The sequence below is a fragment of the Puma concolor genome, chromosome A1 (assembly GCF_028749965.1).
Source record: "Puma concolor isolate L17-30 chromosome A1, mPumCon1.1.hap2, whole genome shotgun sequence".
Taxonomy (NCBI): Eukaryota; Metazoa; Chordata; class Mammalia; order Carnivora; family Felidae; genus Puma; species Puma concolor.
In genome coordinates, this window is record NC_141667.1 from 56,124,735 (window position 1) to 56,138,231 (window position 13,497).

Genomic DNA, 13,497 nt, shown 5'->3' on the forward strand with positions numbered 1-13,497 from the left:
AGTCAGGAGCCTCTATTTCTGTACTTTCTAAATGGCTTGGGTGATTATTTACAGGTATTTCATTATGTTTTTAATTTTTATTTCCTTGATGGATTTTCATAAGTTTAACGGCCATTTATGTACCCTCAAAGAGAGGTTTTCAACGCAGAGGAATGTTTTCAAAAGTGATAGATGGGCAGGGATATTATGTGTAGATATTATGAGTAGATATTATGTGGAATCAGGGAGCTGCCCCTGCCTCTGTCCTAGAGAGCACTCCCAGTTAAGCTGAGGCACTGCTTCTGAAAGGGAGCTTCCTCACCTGCTGCTGTTATTACCTGCATATGCTGGAGTCTACACCCTCTTGGTAGTTGCCTTTCTGCTACTTTGAGAGTTGAAAACAGAAGGACTTTTTCCTCGCTTTTGCCTTTTAAATTCCTACCAGTGCCTCCTATTTGAGGGACCTATCAGGAAACCAGGCCAGAGAATCTGGAAGTGTCCTTTTCAGCACAGCACCTTTCCCTCACAGTAAAGAGAAAAGCTTGGGAAGTCAGGAAGTAAACTGCATACCAACTGACTATGTCTATCCCAGCGCTCTTTACCTTAGCCCTCTAAATGTTAAGGAGCAAGGAGGTTTGTAAGGGTGATAGCCATAGCAATCTACATATTAATGGGCATCAACATTTTCAGGCAATGTTAAATCAATAGATTTCATGTGTGTAAGCATTTTATAAAGTGCTCCAGAGAAATAAAGTACTTGCCCTCATACCTTTATAACCTCTTAGAGAATAAAGAAAAATACACATGGAATATCAGCAAATAATAAAGAAAATTGGGAGGGTAAATTGTGATAGTAGACGATGAGTCCTGAATGATTTATCTGAAAGCAGGAGAGAAGAAATGGTAGCCAAAGTAGTTGAGCATGCCATGGGGTTGCACTTGATCTCAAAAGGTAAACACTGTTTGTAGAGGTGAAGGAAAGAAAGAAAAGCATTCTGGGCCACAGGAGCGATATGAATGAAATAGAGAACACAGGATTAGGCCATGGCATCTTTCCAAAGTATTAAGATTATGTCTTATTTTGACCTAAAACATGCTTTAGAAGAATAACACAGAATTAACAACCTAAATTTTTATAGCAAGTTTGCTGTGAACTTAGGAGTCTGGAAACCACACTGCAGTAGGAATAAGGGAACTAAGATGTTCACTTCACAGAGTAGAAACCTAAAAGGAATGCCTGTGAAGTGTTAGGTAGAAGAAAGCGTAAACTTTTTTAGTCATTTGAAGAGGAAGAGCTTGAATCAGTGCACTGCAGTTAGAGGTACTCAGTTATAAATTCAATGAAAAGGAATTTTTTTAAGTTTATTTATTTTGAGATAGGATACACAAGTGGAGGAGGGGCAGAAAGAAAGGGAGAGAGAATTTCAAGCTGGCGACACACTGTCCATGAGGAGCCTGATGTGGGGTTCAAACTCAGGAACCACAAGATCATGAGCTGAGCTGAAGTCAGAAGCTTAACCAACTGAGCCACCCAGGTGCCCCAGTGAAAAAGAATTTTTTAAACAATTGCTATCTAAAAATGAAACACACTGCTCATGTAGGTATAATATCTTCAGCCCTGGACTATTCTCACAGAAATTAAGTGACCAAGTATATCAGGGAATTCCTGTAATCAGAACGAAGAGGATGATCACCAAGTCCCTTTTAAAAAAATAGGGGTGGGTGGGGTGGCATTTATCAAGAAACCTGAAAGCCAGTTAGTTTACACTTTAAAAACTGATACAATTAGTTTTTCCTACCTGTCTACTTTGTGCCAGGTGCAATCAAGAGAATGGCGAATAAAATAATTCCATGTTCTCTAAAACAAATGTGAAGAAACTTTAGTCTTAGAAAGTGCTCCATGAAAAAAAAAAATGAGTCTGAAGTAAAACAATTTTGAGAAATTCTGTATCCATTTACCTTTTTAATAGTAATTCACAGAATATAAAAGTTTCATGGCTCTGCGATGTCCTTTAATAAATGACTTTGCTTAATCTCTGAATCATACAGCATTCTCCAAATTTATCTCAAAAAATAATCTTCTTTTTAAAGTACATCAACATGCTGGAACTGGTGTTTCTACAGAACTAATTTTTTGGGTACATTTTAATTATAATCACAACTACTGCCTATGGGAGCCTATGGTTCTAGCAAAGGAAATAGGTAAAACACAATCTGTTTCAACAGTGGAGAGGGACAGAAACTAACTTATGGAAAAGGTAGTACATACCTAGAACTTATAGGATAGGTTATATTACTGGGACAGAGGATGGGAAAAGAGTGTTTGAGACCTAGGAAACTCCAAATGTGAGGGGCTACTTGTGATTATGATACATTCTTGAACAGCATGACACATTATTAAAGAAATGCTTAATATGGAATTGATATTTAATGTATATTTTAACACAGATTTGTTTTGTATCTCACATTTTTTTTATAAGCCCACTACAAAGGTTATTGAAGCACAGAAATAATGGCCTAAATGTGGGAAAGAAATGTGGGGGCCCTCTGGTCAGAAACCTTTGCTAGAATGGTCTAACATGAACCTATTCTCTGTTTAAATGTTTTTAGTCACTGAAAACACTCTTATCTCATGATGCATTTTTTCCTCCTTATAGTAAGATGAAATCAACCTTTCTGTAACTTTCACCTGCTCAGGTCTGCATTCCTGAGCTGCAGAGAAAGAACTCTGGGCTTTATTACTGTGGGAGTACCAGAGTCATTTTCTGTTGGTGATGGAATTTAAAATCGGGTCTATTTAATGGAGTTTTCAGTTGCTCTGCACATTCATTTTAATACCAGACGCTTCACCGCTTTTAACATGTGAAATATATCTGTATGTCTTAAAGTTTTCTTAAGACTACAATATAAATATTGAGTTTTATAGAACCTTGTATTTATCAAGGGAGTATTTTGGGGATTTGGTTTCAGCATCTTTTTGTAAAAATGTTAGATCTTAGGAATATTTTCATAATTCAGCAGGGTGTGCAATGTTAATGGACCTGAGCAGCAGGATCCTTGGACCACATACTATAATTACTCCTCAGAGTGCTTGTAATTTCAATTCCAGAGCCTAATGCTAGCTGTAATTCATTTGTTTTTCTTCTCTTATTGAAAGTGATTCACAGCAGCCCACTGATTTTGGAAATCTATTTCTTTTGCTCAATTCTAAGTTGATAGTCAAAATTTAAATTAAAGTGGTATTGGAAAAAAAACATGGTAGGGATTGAAAAAAGTAATGGATAGACAAATATTTTCTATGAGCAAAAGATTCTTTTAAAAACCACTTATATCACTCAGGGACAAATTAGAATTTTCTTTCTTCTTTTTCATCTCAGGCTTCAGTGTTCAGAATACTAAAGTTTGAGGAAAATATATTCTTCTCTTGGTTGAAATTAAATGGTTGCAGATTACTCAATAACTTCAAATTCTAGTTTAAACATGAGATATATGCAATATATCTTCACACTTTGTGTGTATATGGTATAATTGGTATTTCAAAATTAATATGTATAAAACTTTTCCTTAAACTAGTTAAAATTGCTTTGGCTTATCTTTTAACAGAATTCAAATTTTAGATATGCTCTAATTCAATTGGAACAAATTCCATGATTTTATAAAATGAGGAAACTGACTCGAGTAAATGTTAAATAATTAATATTAGAACTAGAAGTGGAAATGTCTTGAGTATTTTCACTCTGGTTGGTGTGCTTTTTTACTTACTAATAGACCAATAGTGTTACAACAAATGTAAAATTGTGTTGATTATTCAAATAGTGATGGGAGTCTTACTTTAATAAATATGGTTAAGTTCAAGAAAAAAGGTAAATCTGAATATGAAAATAAAACTTAAATAAACCTAAATCACATATGATGTGATACTCATTATTTCTAATTTTCATGTTTTTTTTTCATCAGGGAAATCATCTTTTGGGATCTTAAAAAGAACTTCTTATGGTAAGAACATACAATCAACCAAAATTTTATAAAAACTATCATAACGTGTTTATTGTATGACATTATCTGTGTTTTCAGATACAATGTCCAATATACAAAGGGCTGAGAAAAAGTAGATTGCTCCTCTTTACATTCTTTTTTCCCATTAATCTGATTTATTTAATTAATTAATTAATTAATTAATTTATTTATTTGAAACATAACCTGGTTTATTTTATTATAGTACCTATCACCACCAGATTGTTATTTGTTTATACCTTTGTCGACTGTCTTTATCACTAGAAGGTACTTCTAGGGGTGCTAGAATGCTTACTTATTGACATACATCTGACCTATACTAGAATTTTGTTGAATGGATGGCTTATTGACCAATATAATGATCACCTATTATGTATTAGTCACTAGGCTAGATTGCTTCAAAGAAACGTTTCCATTTATCCTCATAGTAAACCTAAGAGGTAGGTATTAGCTCCATTTTATAGTCAAGGAAGTCTGAGAGCTGGAAAATTATTTGCTCTAGGTTGTTATTATTAAGAAGGTACTGGAACTTGAAATCTCATTTAGCAATGTCAGATATCAAACTCCTATGGAGTAGATAGCCTGAAACTCAAAATTTGAAAATTATGTAAAGGAGAAAATGAACAGGAAACTTACCCAAAGTCCAGAAACAATGTTTAAACACAAGTTCCATTTCAGAAAACCTCACGGATCACTGATCCTGGGATATCTCAATGTGATCCTGGATAACTGATTCCCTAGTTCCAACTTAGTCATGCATATTTGACACATGTCTAGCAAAATGAATAAAATTTTCGAAATGGAATATAAGCTAGTTTTAATTATTTAGGTGCTTATTAACCACTTGATTCAATATTTGTCTTGTAAAGAGTAGAAATGTTGGTAGACCTAGAAGGTATTACACCAAGTAAAATAAGTCAGAGAAAGACAAATACCATATGATTTCACTGATATGGGTAATCTAAAAATCAAAACAAACGAATAACAAACTGAACAAATGGATAAATGAACAAAACAACAAGTAACAAAGATTCTTAAATAGATAGAACAAAATGATGGTTGCCAGAGAGAAGGTCGATGGCAACAAAACTGATGTTGACAGTGATATCCCTGAGTAGATGAAAACCAAGAATTAGCTAAATCAAGGCAAGACGGAGATACAGAGTAAGTTAAAAGGAAATTAAATAATTGCTTTTTATTGATGTATGTAAGCATCCTTACTATTGTTGTTGTTGTTGTTATGGTTAATGCTGGTACATCTCTGAAATTAGTAATCTTGCTTAGTGTATCTACGAAACATATGGTTTCCTCATCATGTTCTCTTCCTTTTGAAATTTTTGTGGATTGGAAATAAACATTTGGTTTATTTACTACCTATATGTATTGAAATGAGTGCCAGGTTTACATTCATAGATCAACTTGTAAAGGATTGGAACTATAGTATTTTCCTTAAGAACTAAGGACACCCTTCTAATTTGCTGGGCTATGGCACACCAAAGTGTCAGGGTATGTTTTATAGCATTTGTTACTAATCTAATAATCCGCATTCCTCTGATGAGGTGTACATGCTGACCTGGTATCTTACCTCCACTCATTTGACCTTAAACTCTGAGGAAAAAAAACCAATATTTTGCAAGATAACCATGTGGGAAGGAGATTGTTCTGAGTAACCCAAAAGTATAATCAAATGTGTATATATGTACATAGATTATGTGTGTATATGTATTTATATGTGCATGTATGTATATGACTACAAATAGTAAAATACTGCTCTATCATAGAAAACTTGTAGAGTTGAAGGTCAAGACTGGGAGACTAAAAAAAAGACATTTGCTGAGTTTTAAGGAATTATTAAGGAATCATATAAGATTCACATTCAAAAATTTTAAAAGAAATCAGTCTTCTCTCTTCTTTGTTCCATTCTCTCTTCTCCCCTCCTCTCCCTTCCACTCCCTCTCTCTCCCTAAATATGTATGTACATGACCAGAAAGTAAATTTGAACTTGTGAATTTGGAAATTTTATTGTCATTTATATGAAATTAGAATGTTGGAAGAATCACCTCCTATAAATTGATATCTCTAAGATTTGTGAGATCTTTGAGAGAGTGATTGAAATAGAAACTAAAATCTTCAATAAATGAAGAGGAATAACACGAGGGATAGGAGCTGACTCTCGAGTGGTATGCGGTAATATCTGATGACATGATTCAAAGCTAGAGTAATTCAGAGAGAAAGAAGAGGGAATCATCTAGAACTGGAAATGAGCCATAAAGAGGACACTTGTCCCAGTATAGTCTCAAGCGTGTGAGGAAGGATGGGGAAAAACTTAAAATGATCTATTGGGGAAACACTTTTCTCAGAGAAGATCCAGGGCTCCTTTGAGCAAGATGAGGAAGGGAATATTCAGAGTCAAGTTTCAAGATACTGGGGACTTTGAAGATGATAAATTGTGAATTGCACAGAGCACAGTGGGCAAGTTTTAGGAACTGTGGAAAGCTGAGAGAGGGGGAATAAACAGGAGCTGTGCAGAGTCTAAAGGGGTGAAAATGTGGGAATTGAGGACAATGTCAGGAGGTTTTCATGATGATCTGAAATAAGCCAGAACAGAGGGTGTGGGGGTAGTGGTTTTATAGAAGGGAGAAGTGGTGAGAACCTTTTGGTGTCTGGGGTACCCTCTGTACTACTTGTGAAGGCAGTGGGAAGCAGGAAAATCCAGTATTGTACCATACACCTCTCTTTTGACCATAGTTGTGGAAGCTTTTGACATATGATGAAGGGTTGGTTCTCTGTTAATCTGGGTGCGAAATGCTAGAATTTTGCAGTAAATTTCTAGTTCAAATAATACTTATTTTTAAAGTAAATAATAAAAAATTACTTATATTCTGATCCAAGCCAATTGTAATTTCTTGAGATTACGTGGGAAGAGATGGTGGGCATTATCTCAGAGTTTCCCACAAAATTTTACATTGAATAGGAATCTTGTTTAGATCAATCTCAAATTATTTTTCCTTATTTTCCCAAATTATTTTGCATTAAGCAATAGGTGGTTATGTTTAGAAGCTATCCCTTTTTTTTTTTTTTTTTTTTTTTTTTTTTTTTTTTTAAATTTTTTTTTTTCAACGTTTATTTATTTTTGGGACAGAGAGAGACAGAGCATGAACAGGGGAGGGGCAGAGAGAGAGGGAGACACAGAATCGGAAACAGGCTCCAGGCTCCGAGCCATCAGCCCAGAGCCTGACGCGGGGCTCGAACTCACAGACCGTGAGATCGTGACCTGGCTGAAGTCGGACGCTTAACCGACTGCGCCACCCAGGCGCCCCGCTATCCCTTTTGTATTTAATTTCTCCCTTGACTTGATTAAGCGCAACAATTTTTCACTCCAAGATTTCTCTCACCAGGAGGTCTTTCACAGCTCTCCTTGTTATCCTTCCTCTTCTTTTAGTTGTCTGGTAATGAAATCATAATCCTATCTTTTACAGCATCACAGGCTGATAACAGCATGAACACACTCAGAGGATTCTTGCTCTCATTAAGCTTTTAATTTCTTTATTGACTTTAATTAAATTTGAGAGGCTTTTTTAATAACGAGAAAGAAACATGTTTGTATGTTGGATTAATAGCATTGTATTAAGTAGACTGTAGATGATATTTTGGGGAGGAAGGATAAGCTTTTCTCTTATCCTAATCAGAAATGAGAGGTTTTCCATTTCTGAACTTGTTGTTTTCAAAGGAGACCTTCCACCATATGAATTACACTATAAAAATTGCACTACTTTCTAGAAGATTTTAATACCTCCTAGAAAGATCTTAAGAAGCCAGTGACTTTTAGGTGAAGCCCTCTAAATAGCATTTTAGCTGATTTATCTATGTTTTTAAAATGCAGTGAACAAGTATTTATCGAACACCTCCATTGTGCTATGCACTCTTCTAAGCAATGAGCATCATTGGTGCTTCACGGAAAAAAATGTGGTTGCTCTCAAAGAACCTATATTATAGTAGCAGTGATAAACAATGAACGGGTAAACTGATTTAAATAATGTTCATAAATTGTCAATAGTTATATGAAACATGAAAAAAAATTAAGCAGGATTACATGATGGAGTGTCTGATGGGATGGAGGGTGGGAACACCAAAGAAGGTGGTTAGAGAAGGTTTCTCTGCACAGCTGATAATTCAGCCAAAAGAATTATTTATTACATTCAATCTTTTTCTCACCAGTTTTGGAAAACTGATTACATCTGCATATTGAATTAGGGTAGCGTATCAGTATTTGGCATTGAAACTAATGGGAAGAAATAAAGATTTATTTTAAATAATAAATAACTTCCATAAAAGGATACAATCAAACATATTTACTTTTATTTGAGGTTCTTGAAATAATTAGAGACTTACCATAAAGGGGAAAAATGAAACAGATAAACATGCACAAAACCTGGGATTAACTCCACTGTGGGTAATATTCTATAGCTCTCCAACTAGTTGACACTAGTCACATGTGACTATTGAACATTTGAAACAAGGCTTGTATCTCACACTGAGATGTGCTGTAAAATAATCTATTTCAAAGACTTAGTACAGCAAAATACGTATATATGTATATATATACATTACAGGTTGAAATGATAATATTTGGACATATTAGGCTTAATTACATATATAATTAAAAATTAAATATAATTATTTATATTTAAAATATAAATATATAAATAAATATATACACGTATAGAATTAATTTTATCAGTTTATTTTTACTTTTTAAAATGTGGCTACTAGCAAATTTAAAATTCTTTATTGTGGTCACATTTTATTTCTATTGGTCAACACTGTTCCATAGAATTGTTAGTGTACCTTAAGCATATTGCAGATAATTTACAATCTAGTCATTTAAGTGAATTAAATGTTCATTAAAGATGGCATATTTTCCAATTTACATGACAAAATCCAAGTAGAATTTATTTAAGACAGAATAATACTGAGGTTATATTATAACCAATGTCTATTAATGTTTGGGAATAATGTGCTAACACAAAATAATCTTTAAAATCTAGTGATTTTTATATGCTTTTAGGAAAAAGAACATTTTAATTTGTTGGGAGACATATAGATTGTCATGTAGAATACCTAGATACATTGTCTAAGTTAAATGGATAATTTTTAATTCTTCATGACTATGTACAGTCTGCATTAAAACTTAGCTATCTTTTTTAGGGACCACCTTTGGGTAAAAATAAGTGTTACCTTTCATAAATGAAGTGATTCTAATTGGAAATTTCATTGATATTTTTCATCTCATCCAAATACCTTTGTACACAGACTTGGCCTAAGTAATTCAAGCAGTCTTACAAACCATCAGAAAAACATGCTCTCTAGATTGAAATAGTTCTGATGAGAAAGAGGTTATCTTCTCTTGTGACTTGTTTGCTTGCTTGCCTGTTTTACACAGACATTCCCCATGCTTGTAAGGCCTATTTTAAAGGCAAAAATACTCAGAATAAAATATTATACCTGTTCACAATGACCAGTTTAAGGTAAATAGAAAAGACAGACCCAGTTTTAAAGTCCTTAAGCACATACAGTTTCTGTAGAGTTCTTGACTTGACAGAACACGATACTACCTAGTATGGTAAATATTTTTTAGAATTTCCAAGTGTTAGGGTTCTTCCAGGACAAGTAGAATCCTCTTTAACAGCGACTAACTGGTTATTTGAGAATAAGCTCTTGTGATGGAGATTTTTCCTGAAGGATTACCTGTTTTTTATTCCATACATAGGGGAATCTCTTGTTCATGCTGCTGAAACTTCTGGTCTTTGCATAGTGATTACTGTTATTGCCTAACAGTTACTCTAATACTTAGCGACTTAAAGCAACAGTTTTGTTAGCCTCACCGATTCTGTGAGTTAAAATTTTAAGGAAGTCTGGAGCACCTGGATGGCTCAGTTGGTTAAGCATCTGACTTCAGCTCAAGTCATGATATCGTGGTTCATGGGTTTGAGCCCCACCTTGGGCTCTGTGCTGACAGCTCCAAGCCTGGACCCTGCTTCAGATTCTGTGTCTCACTCTCTCTCTGCCCCTCTCCTGCTTATGCTCTTTTTCAAAAATAAATAAACATTAAAAAACAATTTAAAAAATTTTAGGGAAGCCATAGCAAACATAGATTTTCACTGTTTAGTGATGACTGGGGCCTGAGTTGGAGAGACTTAACACTTGGAGGTGAATGTACAGTTTCACCTGGAGTTGTTTTCATTCACAAATCTGGCAGTTCATTTTAAATATCAGCTTGGACCTTAACCTGGATTCTCAAATGGTGTATCTACCTGTGGTGTTTTCATGTGTCTTAGGATTCCTCATAGCATAGCTTCTTCAGATTGGTTAGATCCTTACCTGTCATTTCAGAGTTGTGCAAGTGAGTGGTAGGGTGAATAAGACAGAAACTGCATTGGTTTCTGTGACTTAGCTACAGAAATCTTACAGTGTCGCTGCTGCCCCTTGTATTAGTTGCAAGCAAATTACAAACCCACCCAGATTCAAGGGAAGGTGGGAGCGTAGACTTTACCTCCTGATAGAAGAAGTATCAGAGAACTTGCACACAAGTTTTGAAACCTTCAAATACTGGGGGACCAATCTCTCTTCAGAATGAGTCTTGGGCGCCTAGGTGGCTCTGTCGGTTTAGTGCCCAACTTCAGCCCAGATCATGATCTCATGGTTAGTGGGTTTGAGCCTGACATCAGGCTCTGTGCTGACAGCTCAGAGCCTGGAGCCTACTTTATAAGCTGTGTCTCCCTCTCTCTCTCCCCCCCCCTCAAAAATGAATGAAAAAAGGTTAAAAAAATGAGTCTTGAAAGATAATTACAGAATTGTAAGGCAGATACTAAAGAAACAGCTGTTTTTCTGGTAGTCTAATATAGATAATTACATGATTTTTATTAATGGGTATTGGGGGTGGTAGGAGAAAAATTCTTTGATCTATTAAGAAATTAATAGGTAACTAATTTTTTTGAAACTTGAAAAGAAGATTTGGAATTTAAACTTTCAGCATCAAATCTTTTTTTGCTTTCCCTATCATAACTTTCATTTTGCTCAAACTTTATCTTTTTTAATTCTGAAAATAAATGCATTAGTCTTATTTTCTGAATAAATATTATATGCGTATACATAATAGAAAATTAACCCCTCCTGAATGAGACTGTGATCTTTGGATAATCATTACTTCTTTCATTCTTTAAGCGTTTGATACTGATTTAGGATTATATGCTTTCTTATTTTTAAAATAATCACTCTCCTAAATGATCTTGGAAATACTGTGTGCTCATCTGTTCTTTCATGCACATATGAGATACATCTCTAACTTACTCCCTCAGAATATTCCAGTGAGTACAAATACATGGACCCTACTTTTATGGAATTTTTATTTTTAGTGGAAAGATACATAGAATAAATAAATATGTAAGTAACAAAAAAAATCAGGAAGTCATAAGTTTTATGGTGAAAGAAAAATAGGGTAAAAATAAAAGAGAGAGCAAGTAAAACAAGATGATGTGAAAGGAGTGGAGAGGAGGTGCAATTTTGATTTAGATTAGGGCATTGGGGAAGATCTCAATGGAATTACAACATCTGAACTGGAACATAAATGATGGGATAGCTGCAGACTTGTGAAAAGTCTGGGAGCTAGTGGTGACTGTATTGGTTGATTTTATGTGTTAACTGAGCTATAGAATGCTAATAGCTGGGAAAACATTATTTCTGGGTGGTCAGTGAGAGTATTTCTGGAAGAGATTAGCATTTCATTCAGTAGGCTGAATAAAGAAGTCTGCCCTCACCAATGTGAGTAGACCTCATCCAATCTGTTGAGGGCCAGAATAGAACAAAAAGGCAAAGGAAGGGCAAATTCACTCTCTGTCTTCAGCTGGGATATTCATCTTTTTCCTGTGTTCAAATATCAGAGCCCCTGGTACAAAGGCCTTTGGACATGGATTGAATTATACCAATTTGTAGAGGGAAGATTATGGGACTTTTAGATACCTGCAACTTCATGAGTCAATCCCTATAGTAAATCTCCTTTCCTCCCTCCTTTCCTTCCTCCCTTCTTCCCTCCCTCCCTCCCTCCCTCCCTCCCTCCCTCCCTTCCTTCCTTCCTTCTTTCCTTCCTTCCTTCTTTCCTTCCTTCCTTCCTTCCTTCCTTCCTTCCTTCCTTCCTTCCTTCCTTATCTTTCTAATCTATCTGTCTATATCCTATTATTTCTCTTTTTCTAGAGAACCCTGGCTAATACAGTGATGATTTGAAGTAGAACAGCCTTACCAATCAATTACTACCTCCTTTTGTGTGTGTGTGTGTGTGTGTGTGTGTGTGTGTGTGTGTGTGTGTCAATTCCAATCTCATAGAAAGCTTGATGCTACTAAAACATGAAATGGGTTCATACCTTAACACTTGTTCCCCTTTGCCTTCCTCTACTTATTTTCAGAAAAAAAAGACAAAAATCAATAACAACAACAACAACAGGAAAACAACTTCTCTTTTAAGATCCAAGTTAGTTAACTATTTGTCTTTTTCTCACCTTACAAAATAGTCACTTTCCCTTCTATCTTTTCAGAATGTTTTACCACATCATATTGTGTTGTTGGTATTTGTGTGTTCTTTTGTTGTTGTCTGTTTAATTTTATCACTAAATGGTAATACATTTGTTTTTTGTTTTTTATTTTTGTGGGTTTTTGTTTTGTTTTGGGGGGGCTGTTTGTGCCTACCTCAGTTTTTGGCACATAATAAACTAAAAACAAAAAAACAATGTTTCTTTAATGTAGTTTTGAATCCAAAACCCATTTTTTTTAATGTTAAGAGATTGCTGTTTGACAGTAAATATTTGACCAAATGTTGTTTTTGGGTCTTTATCAGCCCACCATAGTGACATGATGGGGAAAAAGCCCTGATAATTCACCTGGGACAGTTTTAGAACTTGAAAGAAAGTTTAATGAATTGACTATATTTTTTAGTCAGTGATGAAAAACAACCCCTGAATGAGAGGATTGATATTTGTTGCATGAGAGTTGCAGCTTTTCTAACACATTCTACCAACTAATCACCTCCTGTTAAGTGTAAATGTGTTTTCAGTGTCCTGTTACCTGAAGAATTACTCCTAGTCATTCTTTGGTAATTATAGGTTAGCTTGTCTATTAAGAACTGTGAAATAAAAATAACAGTTGTGATAAAGCCTTAAGTGTGCATTCTCATGCAAGAAAAAAACAGGGGAGGAAACATACTTTCTTCCCTTTGTTTTCATAAAACTCTTGCATCCTAGTTTTTCTCCTATCTCTTCATCTCTTTTTTATTTTTTTTAATTTATTTTGTTTAACTGCTTTGGGTTCTCTTCTTATTTAACTATGGTTCTTACCTAAAGTTCAAAGTTTATTTGATTATTTTCTCTCTAAATTATTGCTACTGAATACTGTATTGTTATTTTCATTTACAGAGCAGAGGAGTGATGATAGTAACAACTGAGTTGTTTCTAAAGA

At 34.7% G+C, this 13,497-nt stretch overlaps 1 long non-coding RNA gene across 1 annotated transcript in view; it reads left to right on the forward strand.

The window, feature by feature from the left end:
- Positions 1-13,497, forward strand: part of LOC147584172 (uncharacterized) — a 437,695-nt gene that overhangs the window by 147,556 nt on the left and 276,642 nt on the right. The window contains exon 2 of the long non-coding RNA XR_015255223.1: positions 3,937-3,975. This is a non-coding gene — a long non-coding RNA (uncharacterized LOC147584172). The remainder of the gene's footprint in view (positions 1-3,936; positions 3,976-13,497) is intronic.